Genomic DNA, 19,664 nt, shown 5'->3' with positions numbered 1-19,664 from the left:
GCATGGGTTTTAAATATCTTTGTTCGAGGGACGGGGACTCAATAATCAGCTATGTGCCTTTGTGTTTACTTTTTATTATGGTGTTTGCAATGATGTCTTGTATGCTTTGCATACATTTCAATATCCATGGACACTGACAGGAGTGATTACTATTAGAGGCAGGCTGTACTAGTCAGTATTTTTGGTTGTGTGTATGCAGCTGACACGATCATGCCTTCGTGCAGTGCTTGGACATGCCCCCTGCACTAGTACATGTTTCCTATGCACGTGGCCATTACGGCAGCATGCCTTCATTAATATGCATGTGGTGCTACTGCTCCACCTCTACACTGCACGGTCGGCACAAGGCTAATGCTGTCCTTGCGCCAAGATTCATGAATCCCGTGGATATTTTTATTTTTATTAATTTATTTCCCTTTAAGAGAACTGGCAATGTGTACATCCTAAATAGATATTCGAGACATTCCTGTGTGCCTCCATCCCATGCTTACATAATCATGCTTGGGCACTGCTCAAAAAAAAACTTTGATTGGCTATACAGGTAGAGGGGGTGCTGCTGAGGTGCTATGAAGACAGTCCTGGGAATTCAATAAACTCTGTGTAGGTTTCACATGAAGCCTACATAGAGTTTATGAGTTTGTGTGATGAACAGCAGCGCTAATTGCATATTCATACTGCTCATCAAGCTTACATGAATACAAGTGACATTTCATGGCAAGCAACAGTGTTGACAGCCAGTAAACCATGCAGTGCAGCACGGATGCAAAAAGAAGATGCATACAAGTTTGTCTATGGGCAAAACTGCTCTGTGAGATTGCTCAGACAGCCACAATGACTACCAAGCATGAAAATACTGCAACAATTTCAGTATTAATACATCAAAGAAAAGTGTACTCATTGCAATGTACAATACAGCAAGTATTTGCAGACTGAAATAATACATGTTGCAGTGATCAACAAGGGCAAATACAATGCAGCATACATACACTAGGCAGGGAAAGTGTGCTGACTAAAATAGCTACTGACTTAAATGATGGGAATGAAGAAGGAGGAAGAGGGCATGAACAATATAGCAATGTGCCCAAGACAGGATATGTCAATGTATGTATACTTCCAAGGCAAGTCAGTATCATATCTTTAAGCACATATGCAGATAGCACAGCATGTACTGCTGTTTACACATCCCATGATAATATCTGTATATGTGACTGTCACATAAGATTATGTGTCACTGGTGATGAATGGTTGTGATATGAACATCACTGGCATGCTCACTGGTGAGGACATTTAGCAAGGATGTTTTATACAACAGGGGCTATTTTCTTGTTGTGAAGATCTTCAAAATAACTTGCTTGAATATGATTGAAATGTCAACATACCTCACAAACAAGCATGGACATATAGCAACAGACTCAATCATAATTAATTTAAAAATATTACCACCATTAATCTCTGACATTGTCTGAATATGTGAGTTTAAGTTATTATACATGTTCTGCAGGAACAGATGTGTACAACAATAATGATTGCCAGTGATCAATAAGGGGAATTCACCACACCTTTTACAAAAATAAACTGTCTTTGAAGGGCTTGACTGTGAAAATGTTAAACCTGGAGTTGAATTCAGGGGAAATTCTTGCCATTTGAGAGGCTTGCATGAGACATAAGCTACAGGCCACACATGCAAGAATCAAACCACTGCCATCACTGTTGTCAGTGATCTCTGTATTTACTGGATGCAACACAGAAAGATGTATCACACATATACATCATGTACAGGACACTAAGGATAATCACAAGGCATTCTTTAGTTATGTTAGGAACCTGGGTGGGAATTCCCAGATATGCTCAGAATTAGTCCAAAATGACAAAAAATACACCGAGCCCACAGACATTGCCAACATCCTAACTGACAGGTTCAGTGCAAACTTCTCCCCCCTATCCCCACCAAAAGGGCAAATATCTATCCCAACAGAGTGCTGCCCCCCTGACATCTCAGGTGCTCAGGTAAGAACCGCCCTCTCCAAAGCAAAAAACACAGCATCAATGGGACCAGATGGTGTCCCGGGCTGCGTCCTACATGAACTCGAAGAAGAGCTAAACCCAAACATAAAACTACTGTTCAATCTTAGCCTTAAAACAGGATATGTACCCAAAGAGTGGCATACAGCAACAGTGGTCCCTCTCCACAAAGGTGGTGCCTCAATGGATCCTGGAAACTATCGCCACATAAGCCTGACTAGCTTGGTCTGCAAAGCTATGGAAAGGATCATCATGGACCTCATAAATAAAGATATTGGGGACCTACAGACACTGGATCCTACCCAGTTTGGCTTTGTTAAGGGCAGATCCTGCCTCTTAAACCTGGCCGATTTCTTTGAAACAGTCACCAAGGCCATTGACGAGGGGAAGGTGGTCCACACAGCCTACCTGGACCTCGCAAAAGCCTTCGATACAATACCCCACTCGGGCATTATAGATAAGCTCACCAGCTTAAATATAAACCCCTATGTCACTAGATGGGTTGCAAACTGGCTCAAGGACAGAACCCACATGGTTAGAATTGCTGGAGCCATGTCAGACTCCAAACCAGTTACAAGTGGCGTCCCACAAGGCTCAGTCCTGGGACCTCTCTTGTTCAGTATATATTTCTCGGCGGTACAGGCCAACACAGAAGGACTGTGGCTGACCAAGTTCGCAGATGACTGCAAACTGGGTGCCATAATCAACTCTCCAGCCGACACAAGCATCCTCCAAAAGGGCCTCATAGAAACAGACAACTGGTGCCAGAGCCATGGCCTCAAGCTAAATGCCAAAAGTGTATATTCATCCCTTTGGCAAAAACAAAGTGCCCACAAATTACCACATAGGTGGTAATCCATTAAGTACAGAAGAAGTCATTAGGGACCTGGGGACCCAAGTTGATAGCAATCTCTCATTTGACAACCACGTGGCCAAAGTGGTTAGAAAAACATTTTATATAGCCCACCTAATCATGAAGGGATTCACATCTAGATCAGGGAGGTCATCGCCTCTTTACTCATACCTCATCAGGCCCATAATTGAGTACAATGCCCCTTTGGGATGTACCTTACCAGATACCTGCAGCAACTGGAAAGACCCCAAAAGTACCTCACCAAGAGGATCAAAGGGCTCAAACAGATGCCATATGCTGCCCGGTTAAAGAAACTCCAGCTCTACTCAGTGGCATACCGCCTGCTCCGACGCGATCTGTGCCTGGCGATAAAGCCATGTCCAACCCAGAATTAATGGACATGCTGCACCTCAGAAAATCCAAATCCCATCGAGCTACGCTCGAGACTTGAACCTCAGCACTGAAATAAATAGGACATGCTGGAGGGACAGATTCATAACCCAGAGGCTCCCTTCACTCTGGAATAAAATCCCAGTCCAGGTTAGGCAGAGTCCCACATTGACTCTCTTCAAGAGGAATCTTGATGAGTGGATGGGAGATCGTAGGTTTATCCCGGCTATCACTTCTGTGTCACTGTTAGACAGAGGCACAGTATACTAACCTCAAAAAACGCATAGCAAAATTAATTTAAAATGGGTGGCGAAAGCCAAACACACTCTGGCTAGGCTTATAAATGCCCTAGGGCAGATAGCCTAGTATGAACCTATGAACCTATGAACAACACCTCAAAAGGAAGTCTGCAATTCCTAATAGCTATGCATACCAAAGAATACTTCTGTATGGATGACAAGATGTGTACAATCTCACTGTGCCAAATGTTAATTTACTTAACTAAAGCATCCCTGGATGACATAGGTATCAGCCATAAGGCTAACAACTCTTAAAACAACACACTATTATGAGTGGATTCCATATACACAGCCATGTATTGCATGCATCTGCTATATGTAATAGCAATGGATATTTTGTGAAGCATCTGCAATTAATGTCTGAATTAAGAACTGGTGTGTTATAAAGAATGCTATAGCAGTATGTGAGCTTGAAGACAATGCATCAAGTATGCCCACATGCACAGAAACTACTTCACTGCAAAGTCTAGTTTCATTGTGCAAGGAAACTGTTATTGTGATATTTTGTTCGCATACCGAACAATGCATGGAGCACACTAGATACGCACATGTCAAACCTTCAGACATGTGCCACATGATCACTGTCTCCCTAACATTGCTAGTGAAAATGTTATGCTGTCATAAAATCCTGACATGTATGCATATGTGTTCATGCAAACTATAAGCTGGTAATACTAATGTGATTTACTGTTACATATGTGACTCTGTACAATCCCACTTTAACTGTGCCTAGGATACAATTAAAGTTCTTAGTTCCATAAGTTCATAGAAGAATGCTAGGTTAATATTCCAAGATGGCATAAAAGCCTAGCCACATTTATCACAAGTTTCACAATTTTAAATAGCAGTCTGAATGAAGTTCACACAGTTATGAGCCTATGCTACGTTATCTAAGACTGACTACCTCTATCCATGAGGAACATTTGTGCAACACCAGAAGTACAATTACTGTTAACCATCCATTGAGGTAGGTTGCATTTAAATAGTTTCAGGAAAGGCCTTTGCTTTACATGAAAGGGTAGCTTATTCCAGAGAAGGGGTAGTTTATGAGAGACATTTCTATCTCTCCAACATTGTGTATTATGTCAGAGGCTGAGTTAACATCCTTGGAACAATTAACCCTTGTGCAGTTTGCTTTACTAATATGTAACATTTCCATCAGGGCCAAATTGTAGACTGCCCTGTAGGCCAGACAAAAAACAGCCCTTCATAGTCTGTAGGGGACAGAATACAGTGGTACGTATTTCAATCTTTCCACGTAGGATTTCTCTTTTACACCGTGTATCTTCCTTGAGCAAACTCTCTGGTGTTGCTTCAGCTGTTGCAGATATGTTGTGAGTTACATGCAAAAGTGTGCATTGTTCTCAATAATTGTGATGAGGACTGTGTACAATGGAATTATAATGTTCTTTGAGCTAGATAACATACTCATACTTTCAAGTTGTGCCACACAAAAGAGATTTACCAATGTGGACACATAGTGGTCAAACTTACAATTACTATCTACCTGAGTACCCAGATCATGTACCAAAGGGTCTACTCATTGGGGTTTGCTATCTATATTGTAATTAGATTAGGTATATGCTTTAAAAAAGGAAATATATATGCACGTGTGTCTCCATGGTTCTGGCACCATTCATTTGTATGCATTACTACTTTCTGCAGGGTACCATTACTGTTACTGGACTCAAGGATTGCTCACAATTTACAGTCATCCACAAAGTTGGTCATACAAAGGTTGTCTAAGTTTGTCTTGACTTCTCTGAATTAAATATCAATCAGGAAAAGGCCTAGTACAGAACCCTGTGGTACTGCACTTGTCACTGACCTCTTGCTAGAAGTGAATTCAAACATTTAGACAGCATGTGTCTTGTTGGTTATCCATTGGGCTACCCACTTGGTGTTGTAGTGGTTTATGGCCAGTTGAGGCAGTATCTATGGAATACCTGATTGTGGAATTGTGTCAAATACCTTGGCCATGCCACGTTATGTGGGATGCGCATTCTTTCCCTTATCTATGGCCTTGGACACAAAGAAGTCTACCAGATTTAACAGACATGATCTAGCCTTAACAAATCTAAAATGGGTTGGTTACCTAGTTGGGAGATGACTTATGTTCTTGTTAATAAGGTCTATGATGATTCTTCCCATTGGCTTAGAGATGAGGCTAGTCAGGCTTATGGGTCTATAATTCCCTGTGTTGGGTGATGGTCCCCCCTTGATCAGACATATGACTGTTGTTGTCCACCATTCTGCCAGAACATATACTGTCTGAAGACCGTGGTTAAGTAGGATCCAGCTATGTCTGCTAGGTCATGTTTTAATTTATTGATAAGACAACCTGGGATGTTGCCAGGGCTCACTAATGCTGTGCTTGTAACTTTAGAGAGTGCAAAGATGAGCTGCTTTCTTGAAAAAATATGTGGAGTGTTTTTTTAAGAAACTTTTTATTATTTTAACATGTTTACAATATACACAGAAGGAAGAGAGTCAACTTCACATATTGTTATACAATGATAGGAATACATTAAATCATCAAGGTAATCTTATACAATTAACACATAAAGAATCCTGATATTCCAGTATCAACATTTCAAGGTTATCACAACAACTAAATGTCATACTATGATTTATAGATCTTACTGTGATCACTTCTTTTTTAGTTTTACATAGTATTTTTGTTAAATTTAAAAATCCCTTAAACATAGGAACTAAGTTTGAAATATATTTTTTTTGTAATAACTTTTATGGCAACTGCCAAGAGAGCCCAAAAGAGTTTTTGCTCTTTGGCTTTTATAGATACAGGAAGTGGAACATTCAATAGTATTACTAAACTAGTTAAAGAAATAGACCATAACCCCTTAAAAAACTTACATAGCTCTTCCCAATATACATTTAGTTTTTCACAAAAAATAAACACGTGTCCAATCAGAGTTTACATCTTTACTACAACTCCAACAGACTGAAGAAGTCATTTTACTAAATGTAGATATTTTATTTGTAGTAACAAACATTCTATGTATATATTTCCACATAAAAAATTCCACTATAAATTTGAATAAGTTAGACTAAATGATTTAAGTATAAGAACGTTATTCTTACCATCTGAGTCACTTAGTCCACTACTATCTAAAGAGTTACAGAATTTTGCATCAAAATTATTATCAATGTTATTTATAATTAACTTATATAGCTTGGAGAAGCATATGTTGTATGTCAATTGACCTTGGATAACAGCATTCATATATTCATATAATGCGTGAATAATGTCCTGTTTCTCTTCACCCATATTAGCCACAAATTAATTTAATCTGTTACTGATTGATCATATAAACTGGTTAGCAGATTTATCCAACTTATATTCTTTCATTAAATATTGTGGGGACTTAGCTTTTCCTTTTTTTCAAACAGTCAGATCATAATACTAATCCCTTCCATTTTTAGCAAATTAATTTAAACATTGTTCTGAGTTTCCTTAAATCTAGAGGTATGTGCAATAGGAAAACACAAAAAATCCATTTTAATATTAATGGAGTTTTAAAAACATGTGTCTTAACTGTTTTAATAATTGATTTCATATATGCAAAGCCTAAAGGCAAGTCTTACTCACATCTGGACACATTTTTATTCCTAAATATTTTAATTCCTTTTCTTTCCCAATTATATTTATATTTATACTTACTATCTAGTAATTGATTTAACACTAAAGTTTCAGTTTTATTGCTACTGAATTTCAGCAGAGTTACTTTATGAAAATTTACAATTATCTCATTTATTTCTTCAATCAAATAATTTAAATCTCCCACCGTTAGTAAAATATCGTCTTCAAAAGCTGTATTTTATATTGGCAATGTCTATTTTTTGAGAATCCATCAAATTTTCCATTGCCGCTTATACTATTAGTTAAGGGCTCGATAACAAATGCAGATAATAAAGGAGGACAAAGGACATACTTATTTTGTGCCTTTGTTTAAAGTGAATCCTTGAGAAATATAAGATCCAATTTTAACATATGCTTTGGAGTCTCTATACAGGTTTTTAAATATTCCAATAAACTGTTTTGGAAATGCAAATGCTTCTAAAGTTTTAAACAAGTACTTCAAATCTACAGAATCAAACTCTATCTCAATATCTAAGCTAATTAGGGCCAGTTTCTTCTTTATTGTATTTGCTAAATCTAAGATAATTGTTACCCTTTTTATATTATTGTACGTTAATCTATTGACTATAAGTCCTGCTTGATCTTAATTAATTAATCTACTATATCTCTTAATCTTCTGGTGAAAATGGAAGTAAATATTTTATAGTCTATATCAAATAATGAAATAGGTCTACATGAAAGACTAACGTATTATCCTTTCATTATTTGAATATAGGTGAAATTACAATTTCCATGAGGGAGGTATTATTTTTTCACCCTGAATTATCCTGAAAATTTAATTAAGTAATTCTAAAATGTTTATTGGGAACAGGCTATATAATTCCAAACATAAACCATCTAACCCTAGAGCTTTACCATGACTACCTTTTTTTAAAACTTGTTTAACTTCTATTAGGGTAATAGGCTTATTCAGCTGAGATATTTGTTCATCATTTAGTTTGCAAGTAACATTATTCTTTAAATAATTGTTAGTTTTGTAATCATCAGGGCTGTTATTTTTATCTTTATTAAGATCTTCATGGATTTTTTAAAAAATATTAATCATTTCCTTTATATCTGAAGTAAGCTTATTAGCGTGAGGATTTTGGATATCATCTTTTTTTGCATTTTTGCTTTTTATCTTACTTCTATTGGCTAATCTATGCTGATTTTTTAAAGTCATCGCATAACTATGTGATTTTATTTTTTTTAAAGCTACCTTCATTTTATCGTTAAAACTGTTTGATATTTTGTCATTAATTTTTAAGGATTTCAGTATTATCCAGTTTTTTTGTTTGTTGTTCAAACCTTACTTTGTGTATTTTATTTCATATTTCTGACTTTTTATCATATTTTTCATGTTGTTAATATCCCATCTTCCCATTCTATCTTTCATATGCATTTTTAAGGAGTCCCATAGTATGACTTTACTAACATGAACATTGCCATTCAAAGAAAAGAAATCCTTCATTGATCCTTAAGGTAACGTTTAAACTATTTTAATGTCATCATATATACTGGGATTCTATAAACAATCTGAAATTTCCTAATCTCCATTTCTATATTAATACTTAGTTCATTATGATCAGATAGATGAAAATAAATAATTTTAAAATAATTCACTTTATTATGTAAATCTATAGAGGCATAAATACTATCATTGTAGTTTGCATCCCATGCACATAAGAATAATGAGGGAAGAACAACAACTTATCTTTTGCTTTTACTAGTAAATCAACTGAATTATTATTGCTACCATCTATTTAGTGTTTTAGCTGACGCAAGTATTTTACCTTTCTTCTGTTTACCTGTATCTACTATACTAGATATGAAGTTAAAATCCCCTGCTAAAATTAAAGTACCCTACCAATTACTTTGTTGTAAGTTTAAGTGATATTTAGCTACTCTTGCACCTATTCCAGGGATCCAGTAAAAATTAGCTAATGTATTGAGTTTGCCATTATATTTCATTATTACAAATGTATAGATTACTTTAGGTAATTTATACTACTATTATATAAACACACATATATGATACTATTTGTTACATTATATAATATCTATCAGCAGAAGAGGATTATTAAACTTGTATGTAGTAATGGGGAAATAGTATCACATGGCAAAATATATAACTAAATTAATAGTCTCTTATTATATTGACCTATATATTATATTATATTAATCATTTGTAAGTCACTGTAGCTTTTGACTAGTTTTATTGATGACCTTTTAGGTGCTGCTAAATAGAGCACTAGTTTAACAGTTTGACTATTCAGTAGGCAGACTAAGAACTTTGGTATCCATGGTAGGTTGCATTTTATTAGTATTATATACATTTATAATTGTAGACTTACCTTAGTTTTTGTTATTTTTTTATTTTAGCAGTTTAGTTTGTAGAAGGGAAGAATTAAAAAATGGATTGTCAAGATAGTGTCAGAGGAATACATTAAAGTCTTCTATATATTTAAAATAATATGGTTGATAAATGTGCCATATTATCTTTTAAAGGAAGTGTTTTTAAATTAACAGTATGGATAGTTTTAATCTATTATCTATTAATGCAAATGGCTTAAATAATGGCAACAAAAAGAAATCATTAATATGATATCTAAAAATTAAATAAAGGAGATATTATATTTTTGCAAGTGACTCACTTGATATAAAAAGATATACAATATTTAAGTAACTTAGGTTATGAAATGTTATCATCTGCTTTTTTAAATAAAAAGTAGGGAGGAACTACTTATACAATGGAGAAAATCTACTGTAATGCCTAAGGTCATGGGATCCTTTATTGATCTCATTTAATATTCCTATAATTGTTCACTCATTCAATATTATTATAACTGGATCTCTAAATAAATAAGTATAACAGAGTGGGGCCTGCAGAAATAGCAACATATGTAAACTTACAGTCCACAGGTAATCTTATCATATAAACTATAATACATAAGAGAGGTCAGTGTACATATTTATCACATAAAAACACACACACATATCTTGCAGCTCTAACAAAAAGCTCTGAATGAGTTTTTAAAGTACAGGTGCCTATATTTCAAATTCCTGTAACACTCTTAATTCATCGAATATCAAAATATTTAAAAAAATAATTTATTAAACAAGTTCAATAAAATATGCAAATTACTGAGGTTAAAGAGAATGTCTTACTATTTCTATGGAATCAAAAACGAGAATTGTTGCCAATATTGCATTCAAAAGTTACAACGTGTTTAATTTAAATCCCATTATCATTTCCCTGATTCAAACATATTGAAAAATCTGTGTTGCTTTCTATCAAAATGAATGTACTGATTCAGCAATAAAACACCCACATTTCAAAGTTGACTTATGAAACCAGTCATTTCAGGTAGTCTTAGTGAATCTAATGACATTCAACATGTAAAAAGCATCAAAGTTCACATGACCAAGCTTTAAATTTCAGCTTTCATATTTTGAAATGTTTGATATGATTTTCAATGTAAAGTATATGAAATCTTGTACATTCACATTTCTGTCATATACATGTATATACAATAGACATCTTTCTTAAAAGCAGTTTGTTATTTAAACATGTTTTGTTTTATTTTACCACTAGTATTCCACCATATTCTATATATCTTGTATTTCTAAAATCTCCCATCAAAGAACTATTTAACTATCACTTCTCTATTAAATATTATAGCATGTGTACATATTTTAATTTACCTGATAATGCTCTTCTACTAATCTTACACAGCAGATATTGCATTCCTTGTGTATATGCATATTCGTAAGATGTTTACTCTTACAAATTCTATATAGAAAATCCTGATTATTTAATTTCAATATGTGTATTTAGCCATTGTGAACTGGTTGTTCTGATCTAAGCTTTACATGCTGACATCAGAATCTGGTTACAGCATGTGAAGATGACAATTCACAGCACACAGCAGCTGCTAATTTTCTCTGAAAGTTTCTCATTCTTCTTAGTTTTTAAGCTGTTCTAATCAGTAACAAACATCTAACTTTACTTCCTTCAATTAATATGTACAGTTAATATGTATAGCTAAATTTAATAAAACAGCAGCATAAGCTGTTAACATGTAAAATGTTAAAACACAAAATTGAAAAGGCTCCAAAACCAAGATAAATCCAAGGCAGATTGTCACAAGCAGCAACTATTTTAATTGGTGAACCAATAAAAACCAAGACAAATAAGTTATCTTAAGCACTTTCATCCCTGGCCGGAACTTCTTCAGAATATAAAAAAAGTTAAGTTACAAAACTTTTATACAGACATCCATGAGTAATGATAACACTTCTGATGTTTCAAGAGGGAGTGCCTCCAACCATTCCTAGGAAAAGTAGTACCACAATGCCATTTAGTGTTCAGAAGTTTTAAATGTATTTCATCTTCATAGTGTGCAATCTTACAGGCCAGCTAGAATACTGTAACCTTTTTGTAACCAACAGTTTATGTCTTAAAAAATAATTTCTGTATAAAAAAATCTTAAATAAAAAATAAAAATCACATTAAAATAAGAAATACGTAATCTTATAACCATGTAAACATAACTATCTTAAAATTGTGTACATAAAAATCACTCAGAAAAAAACAAAAAACTAGTACCTAAAAATAACTTAACATTCAATGTAGGCAATAAGATGGAAAATGATACTAAAATCAATAGTAACTGGCAATAAGGGCATTCAGTTAAAGGGTCTATAAAATATATGTCCCATGAAAAAATGTATGTGTTAAGATAAAGTGCACATAAATAGCTTTATTTGTTAGTGTGTTGTGCATTTAATATATAAAAGGGTGATTAAAATGTGAATTTGTAGCAAAGGGGCCAGAGGTATTGTTGTACCATACACCCTTACCTCTGATTCATTACTTAGTCAGTGCTTTAAATTTCAAAAGGGGTGCTATGGAACAAGAATCATTGCAGCCAGGCCAAGCATTGACATTCAAAGTCAATTGCCAATACAATTCCCTTAGTTCCAATAACTGTATGCATGGACCGCCCCTCATTCCTTCCTTTAATCCTTCCATAACTATGGACTTAAATGTGTGAATTTCATTCTCCAAAACATATCTTGCAAAGGGATTATTGAGGTTCCTTTTGTTGATGTTATACTACTTTTCATAAATTCTTACCTTTAACCTATACTCAGTTTTACCTATATAAAAACATGGGCACTGTTGGGATAATGCCATGTAGACCATCCTCCTAGAACTACAGTCAAACTTTGAACTAACTTTGAAGGCATTGCCCTTAATAACAAACCTGTCATGCATTAGAATGAGTTTGCACTGGGAACAAAACCCACATTTCTTCATATGATGTACCTGATGCATGGTTTCTTTAGATGCGAGTTCCAAAATTTCTTTTAAGTTCCTATCTCTTCTAAATTTAAAACTGGGTTTGTGTCCTAACTTTTCTCTCAAAGTGGAATTTTCACAAATAAGTGCCCAGTTTTTTCACTAACCCATTTAAGTGTTCTGTAGTCCATATTAAAGGCAGTTATGAAATTTATGACATAATGAGGCCTGATCAAATCCACAGTTGTATCCTCTTCCACTTTAGCCTCTATATTTTGTGGAATGATTTTTTTTGTTTACAATTTTTCTGATTCTATTACTGATCAGGTATTGTTGACTTTCTTATTAAGGGTTTAACCCTTGTACCAGTGAGGAGGATGAACATAGCAAACACCTTAATGGACTTGAAACTCTAGCTAAGGAAACACCAAACAACTTTGGATTTCAAAGGAACAACCTACAACGTGAGCATGCTATTTTATCTAATAACTTAAAGTTACTGAAATATAAGAAAACAGAACTTCAGAACAGTTATTTACTTGAATGTATTAAAAATAAAATGGTCCTAAACGAGCTTAGGTCATGGAAGTACCCTGTGGGTCTGGAACCAGGTTCCAACTTACAAACTGTACTTATTCAACTTTTTGATGGATACAGATGTGAATTATTTCAAGTTTTGGTTAAACACAACAATAAGTTCATTGAAGCTCTTGAGGGGGAGCTAACTCATGTTGAAAGTAAAAAAAGGAAGACGTTGATTTCAACAGGTATAAGTTTGAATGCCAAAGAATTTTTTTTTAGTATTGATAACCAATTGCATATTTTATATGAAAAGAAAATTGGCAAACTAGAAAGGGACAGGTTGGATTATACTAATGGGACTGTTTACTCCCACCCCCTAGTGGTCAATCTTGGGGGAGAAAACTTGTTGCATGTCATGTGTTTGGAAACAATAATCAGGATAACAGTTCAACTATCCAAAGGCCACAAAATGGTCAAACATTTAATAAAAATAAGAATGTAAAAAGGAATAACAGTTATTGTAATGCTAATAATGACAATATTTCAGTTAGGAGATCTGAAAGGATCAAAGAAAGACATTAGTAAAACCCAGTGAATGCAACCTCTGGCAATGGGCAGGTTTTTCAGAAGGTCTCTAATGTGCATTCTGTACTTGATTTTTGGTATAGTAATATAAGAGAGGTTTCTGACCAAGAAAATTTAAGTTTGGGTAATACACAGAATAATTTAAACCAGTCCTGTTATTGTCAAAAATTCTTGCAATGATTTTTTTTATTAACAATTTTTCTGATTCTATAATCATTACAGGTATTGCTGACTTTCTTTGTAAGGATTTAACCTTTGTATCAGCGAGGAGGGTAAACATCTTAATGAACTTGAAACTCTACCTAAGGAAACTGAATTTTGGAATTATACTGGGGGAGAACAGGTCTGATAATTATTATATACCTAGTACCTATAACTCCCATTTATACCCTATTTTCAGGTTATATGACAAAGTTTGTGAAATTGATATAAGGAATGCTTTTATGGGGCAATGCAATAGTAAGAACAATTTGAGTGAGGAGGGGATAAGCAACCTAAGGTTCCTTAAACAGCAAAAATTTGTATCATGAAACTCCCCCATGGGTGGGGAAATCATTGTGATGGATATCCATCAGTACAGTGAAAGGATGGAAAGAATTTTAGATACTGATACTTACAAAGGGGTTTCAGAAAATTAACTAAATTATAGCTACCAAAACATTTCAAAGGACCTCAACAATTTGTTACTTGAAAGGAGAATTGATGTGAATCTTTTTAACTAAAACTGCATTTACACAGAGAAAAGCACATTTGTAAAGACTAATGGTCCTTTTTAGCCACCTTAAAAGGAACCTGTTTTGAGGATGATGTATTTTTAACAATTGATGTAAGGGATTTATACAGTGCCATTCCTCAGGATGAAGGAATTTGTATGGTGGTTGGTTATTTACAGAGAAAAGGGGTCCCACAGCATGACATCAACCTATATGAGGACCTGTTAGAGCTAGTGCTGAGCAACAATTTTCTGTTTTTAATGGTGATTTTTACCTTCTGAAAACTGGGGAAGCTATGGGTTCCTCTTGTGCTGGAGCATTTGCGAATATAGTGATGGCCCAATGGGAGTACCAGTACATTTTACATCATCTAAAGTACAAAGATAGACTTAAGATTTATACCCATTACCTAGATGATTTCTTTATTTTATGGAAGGGTGGGTAGAAGGGATTGAGGCATTTTTAGCATATATTAAAAACACTAGTAGCTTTTTTTTTAATTTACATATAAATTTGACAGCGAGAAACTATCTTACCTGGAAATCTTCCTGATTTAGTACAGGAATAATCACCAATTTATTGATAAGACTTTTAGAAAACCCACTTATTCAAACTCCTTTCTCCATTTCTACAGCTACCAATCCTTCCATCAGAAGAAATCTGTGGTGATAGAGCAATTGGTTACATCTGCTAGAATGGTCACCAAGGATGAGGGCTTTCACAATGAATGTGAACTTATACTGTGTATGTTCTCTGTGAGAGGTTACTCCAACACGTTGCTCAATGACTGTATGTCAGAGGTTATGAGAAAAAGAAATACTGGATGGTATAAACTTATTTTAGGAGGGTCAATGAATTTTACAACAAAAAACATAGGGGCTGAAGTGGAGGGAGATGTAACTATGGATTTGATCAGACCTCACTACTCTATAAATTTCATAACTGCCTTTAATATGGACTGCAGAACACTTAAACGGGTTACTGAAAAAATTGGCCAATTATTTGTGAAAATTCCACTTTGAGAGAGAAGTTAGGACACAAACCCAGTTTTACATTTAGAAGAGATAGGAACCTGAAGGAAATTTTGGGACATGCATCTAAAAAAAAACATGCATCAGGTATGTCGTATGAAGAAATGTGGGTTCTGTTCCCAATACAATCTCATTCTAATGTGTGACAGGTTTCTTATTAAAGGCAGTGAATTCAAAGTTAGGTCATATTTTGACTATAATTCAAGGAGAGTGGTGTACACTGCATTATGCCAACAGTGCGCATGTTTTTACATAGGTAAAATTGAGTGTAGATTAAACGAAAACATTTATAAACACCAGTATAACATCAACAAAAGGAACCCCAATAATGCCTTGGCAAGACATGTTTTGGATAATGAAAGTTACACTTTTAAGTTCATAGTTATGGGTGGATTAAAGGAGGGAATGAGAGGAGGTCCATGGGTACAGTTATTGGAACTAAGGGAATTGTATTGACAATTGACTTTGAATGCCCATGTTTGGCCTGGAGTTAATGAATCTTGTTTTATTGCACCCCTTCTGAAATTTAAAGCATTGACTAGGTAATGAAATAGAAGTAGGGGCATTTGGTACAATAATATCTCTGGTCCCTTCACCATGAATTCTCACTTTAATCACCCTTTTTATATTCTAAATGCAAAACACACTAATAAATAAAGATATTTATCTAAAGGTTATATTGAACACATAATTATTTTTTTATTTATTCATTTTTCCCCTCCCATTCAACATCCTTCAGGGAAATGATGCAGGACATACATTTTATATACTCTTTAACGGAATGCCCTTTTTGCCAGTTACTATTGATTTTAATATCAGTTTCCATCTTATGTATATCTGCAGCTAGCATACAACTGAAGATCTTAGCTCCATAAGTTCGTAGAAGAATACTAGGTTAATATTCCAAGATGGCATAAAAGCCTAGCCACAATTAACACATTTAACCATCCATTAATGTAGGTTGCATTTAAATAGGTTCAGGAAAGGCCTTTCCTTTACATGAAAGGGAAGCTTGTTCGAGACAAGTGGTAGTGTTTTAGAGGCATTTCTATCTCTAAGAATACATTATGTATGATGGCAGAGAACTGGGTTAACATCCTTGGAACAATTAACCCTTGTGCAGTTTGCTTCACTAATGTGTAACATTTCCATCAGGGTCAAATTATAGACTGCACTGCAGGCCAGACAAAAATCAGCCCTTAGTAGTCTCTAGGGGACAGAATATAGTGATATGGGTTTCAATCTTTCCACGTAGGTCTTGTCTTTTACACTGTGTATCTTCCTTGTGCAAAATCACTGGTATTGCTCAGCTGTTGCAGATGTGTTTTGAGTTACATGCAAAAGTGTGCATTGTTCTCTATAATTGTTGTGATGAGGACTGTGCAATAGAATTATAATGTGCTTTGAGCTGGATAACATGCTTATATGTATGAGTTGTGGCACAAAAGAGACTTTTCATCACTATGGAAACATAGTGGTCAAACTTACAAATATTATCTACCTGAGTAACCAGATCATGTACCAATGGATCTACTCATTAGGGTTGCTATCTATATTGCAATTAGGTTGGGTATTTGCTTTAAAAAACAAAATACTTTTGTATGTATTTCTCCATGGCTCTGGCACCATTCATTTGTGTGCACTAATACTTTCTGCAGTGCATCCATACTGTTACTGGATCCAAGGATTGTTCACAATTTGTAGTCATCCTCAAAGGTGGTCATACAAAGGCTGTCTAAGTTTGCCTTGACTTCTCTGAATTAAATATCAAACAGGAAAAGGCCTAGTACCAAACCCTGTGGTACTGCACTGGTCACTGACCTCTTGCTAGAGTTGAATTCAAACACTTTGATAGCATGTGTTTTGTTGGTTATCCATTGGGCTAACCACTTGGTATTGTAGTGGTTTATGGCCAGTTGAGACAGTATCTCTAGAATACCTGATTATGGAATTGTGTCAAACACCTTGGCCATGTCAAGTTATGTGGGATGTACATTCTTTCCCTCATCTATTGCCTTGGTGACCTTCACAAAGAAGTCTACCATATTTGACAGACATGATCTAGTCTTAACAAATCTAAAATGGGTTGGTTACACAGATGGGAGATTACCTATGTTCTCGTTGATAAGGTCCATGACAATTCTTTCTATTGGCTTAGAGATTAGGATAGTCAGGCTTATGGGTCTATAATTCCCTGCTGGGTGATTTCCCCAATTGATCAGATATATGACTGTTGTTGTCCACCATTCTGTCAGAACATGTACTGTCTGAAGACTGTGGTTAAGTGGGATCCAGCTGTGTCTGCTAGGTCATATTCTAATTTACTAATAAGACAACCTGGGATGTTGACTGGGCTCAGTGATGCTGTGTTTGTAGATTTAGAGAGTGCACAGATGAGCTGCTTTTTTGACAAAATATGTAGAGTATTTCTTTAAGAAAATGTTTATTATTTTAACATGTTTACAATATATATACAGAAAGAAGAAATTCAACTTCACATACTGTTATACAATGATAGGAATATATTGAATCATCAAGGTAATCTTATATAATGAACACATTAAGAATTGTGGTGTTTAACAGCAACATTTCAAGGTTATCCCAACAACTAAATGTCATGCTATGATTTATAGATCTTATTGTGATCACTTCTTTTTCAGTTTTACATAGTATTTTTGTTAAATTTAAAAATCATTTCAACGTAGGAACTAAGTTCAATTTCCATTTTTTTTGTAATAACTTTTCTGGAAATTGCCAAGAGAACTGAAAATAGTTTTTGCTCTTTGGCTTTTATAGATATAGGAAATGGAGCATTCAGTAGTATTACAGATCTAGTTAAAGAACAATTATCAGATCATAACCCCTTAAAAAACTTACTTAGCTCTTCCCAGTATACATTTACTGCAGGATTCACGAAGCCTCCGTGTAAGAGTTACAAGGCTTACACGAAGGCTGCAGTTAAACGGTGTGACGTCAGCATGCCATGCATATGCATGAGGGCATGATGAATCACACCTAAGGCTAACACGGTCCATGTAAGACAGTAGGAGGCGTGTCTGTTGGGCGAGCCCTGCAAAAGCACACGCCCCCAGAAGAGTAAAAGTCCCGAAAGTAAACCTCCACGACAGAGACCGTGTAAATGTGAATAAACACAACACAACACATGCCCCCACAGACTATGAACACAAAATGTATAAATGAACATCTTATATATTTTTTTAAGTTGTAAAGATGTTTGTCCGTGAGTGCGCTCGTTTGCGCGGGCGTGCCCGGCACTTAGCCACAGTTAGCAGTCAGTGGAAAAGCATATAAGAACTAAATATGCAAAGTAAGCCAAGAAGCAATAGCATAGCAGTAGAGACATTGGCTGAAGAGGAGGCAGTCATGGTTTGAGACCCCACAACATCAATTTTTATTTTTAGTGAAATAAGCATGAAACAATTCCCTGACATATATGTACATATATAAAATTATATTCTATGTCAAATGTAATGAAATGGGCCATGTATTTTGAAGAAATGTGAGACAATAAAAAAATAAAATGTCAGATGTGCCTATAGCTGAGCTACAGTCTAACAAGTTGAGGATATCTGCCTGTAGGTGAGCAGTGTTTTAACAGGTGTAAAATGAGTGCCCATAGGTGAGCAGTGGTTTAACAGGTGTAAAATGAGTGCCCGTAGGTGAGCAGTGGTTTAACAGTTGTAAAATGAGTGCCCGGGGTTGAGCAGTGTTTTAACACTCTGAAACTGTGTGCCCGTAGCTGAGCTGAGTGTAATATGCGTGCTGACAGCCAAACGGTGCGTAAGCCAGCGTGACCCGTTTGCGCGGAGCTGCCCACCGCGCCAACAAGCTAACCAACGGGCAACGTTGAGCAAGCTGTATCAAAACTGCCTTTACACAGACACACCTCCTAGCTTGTGTAGACAGTCACAAAATATAAAAAGCAATAGCCAGGCTCGAACCCAGGACATCATGCACCATAGTCAAAGTACTGCACCACTAAGCCATGACAGTTGCACTTAGAAATGCAGTAATAGCATATATATAAGAATGAATAGAAAGAGGAGCATGACAAAGCAGGTTTTGTGAAGCTGATACAATTCCAAAATGGCCAATCACAGATAAGTGCGGGAAAAACGGCATATATAAGCCCCATAGGCGGGAATACACAGCATAACCGATTGTGGAACCAACTTGCAGCCAGGATGGCAGGTGTAGGAGAGGGTAGTTGCTTCCGAGCACAGAGGTGGGGTGTTGAGGAGTCCAAATATATGGTTTGGCTCCTCATCCATGATCATGAGGCC

Source organism: Protopterus annectens, chromosome 2.part0 (genome assembly GCF_019279795.1).
Source record: "Protopterus annectens isolate FY-2018-M chromosome 2.part0, PAN1.0, whole genome shotgun sequence".
In the NCBI taxonomy this organism is placed as follows: Eukaryota; Metazoa; Chordata; order Ceratodontiformes; family Protopteridae; genus Protopterus; species Protopterus annectens.
Note: the sequence above shows the minus strand (reverse complement) of the source record.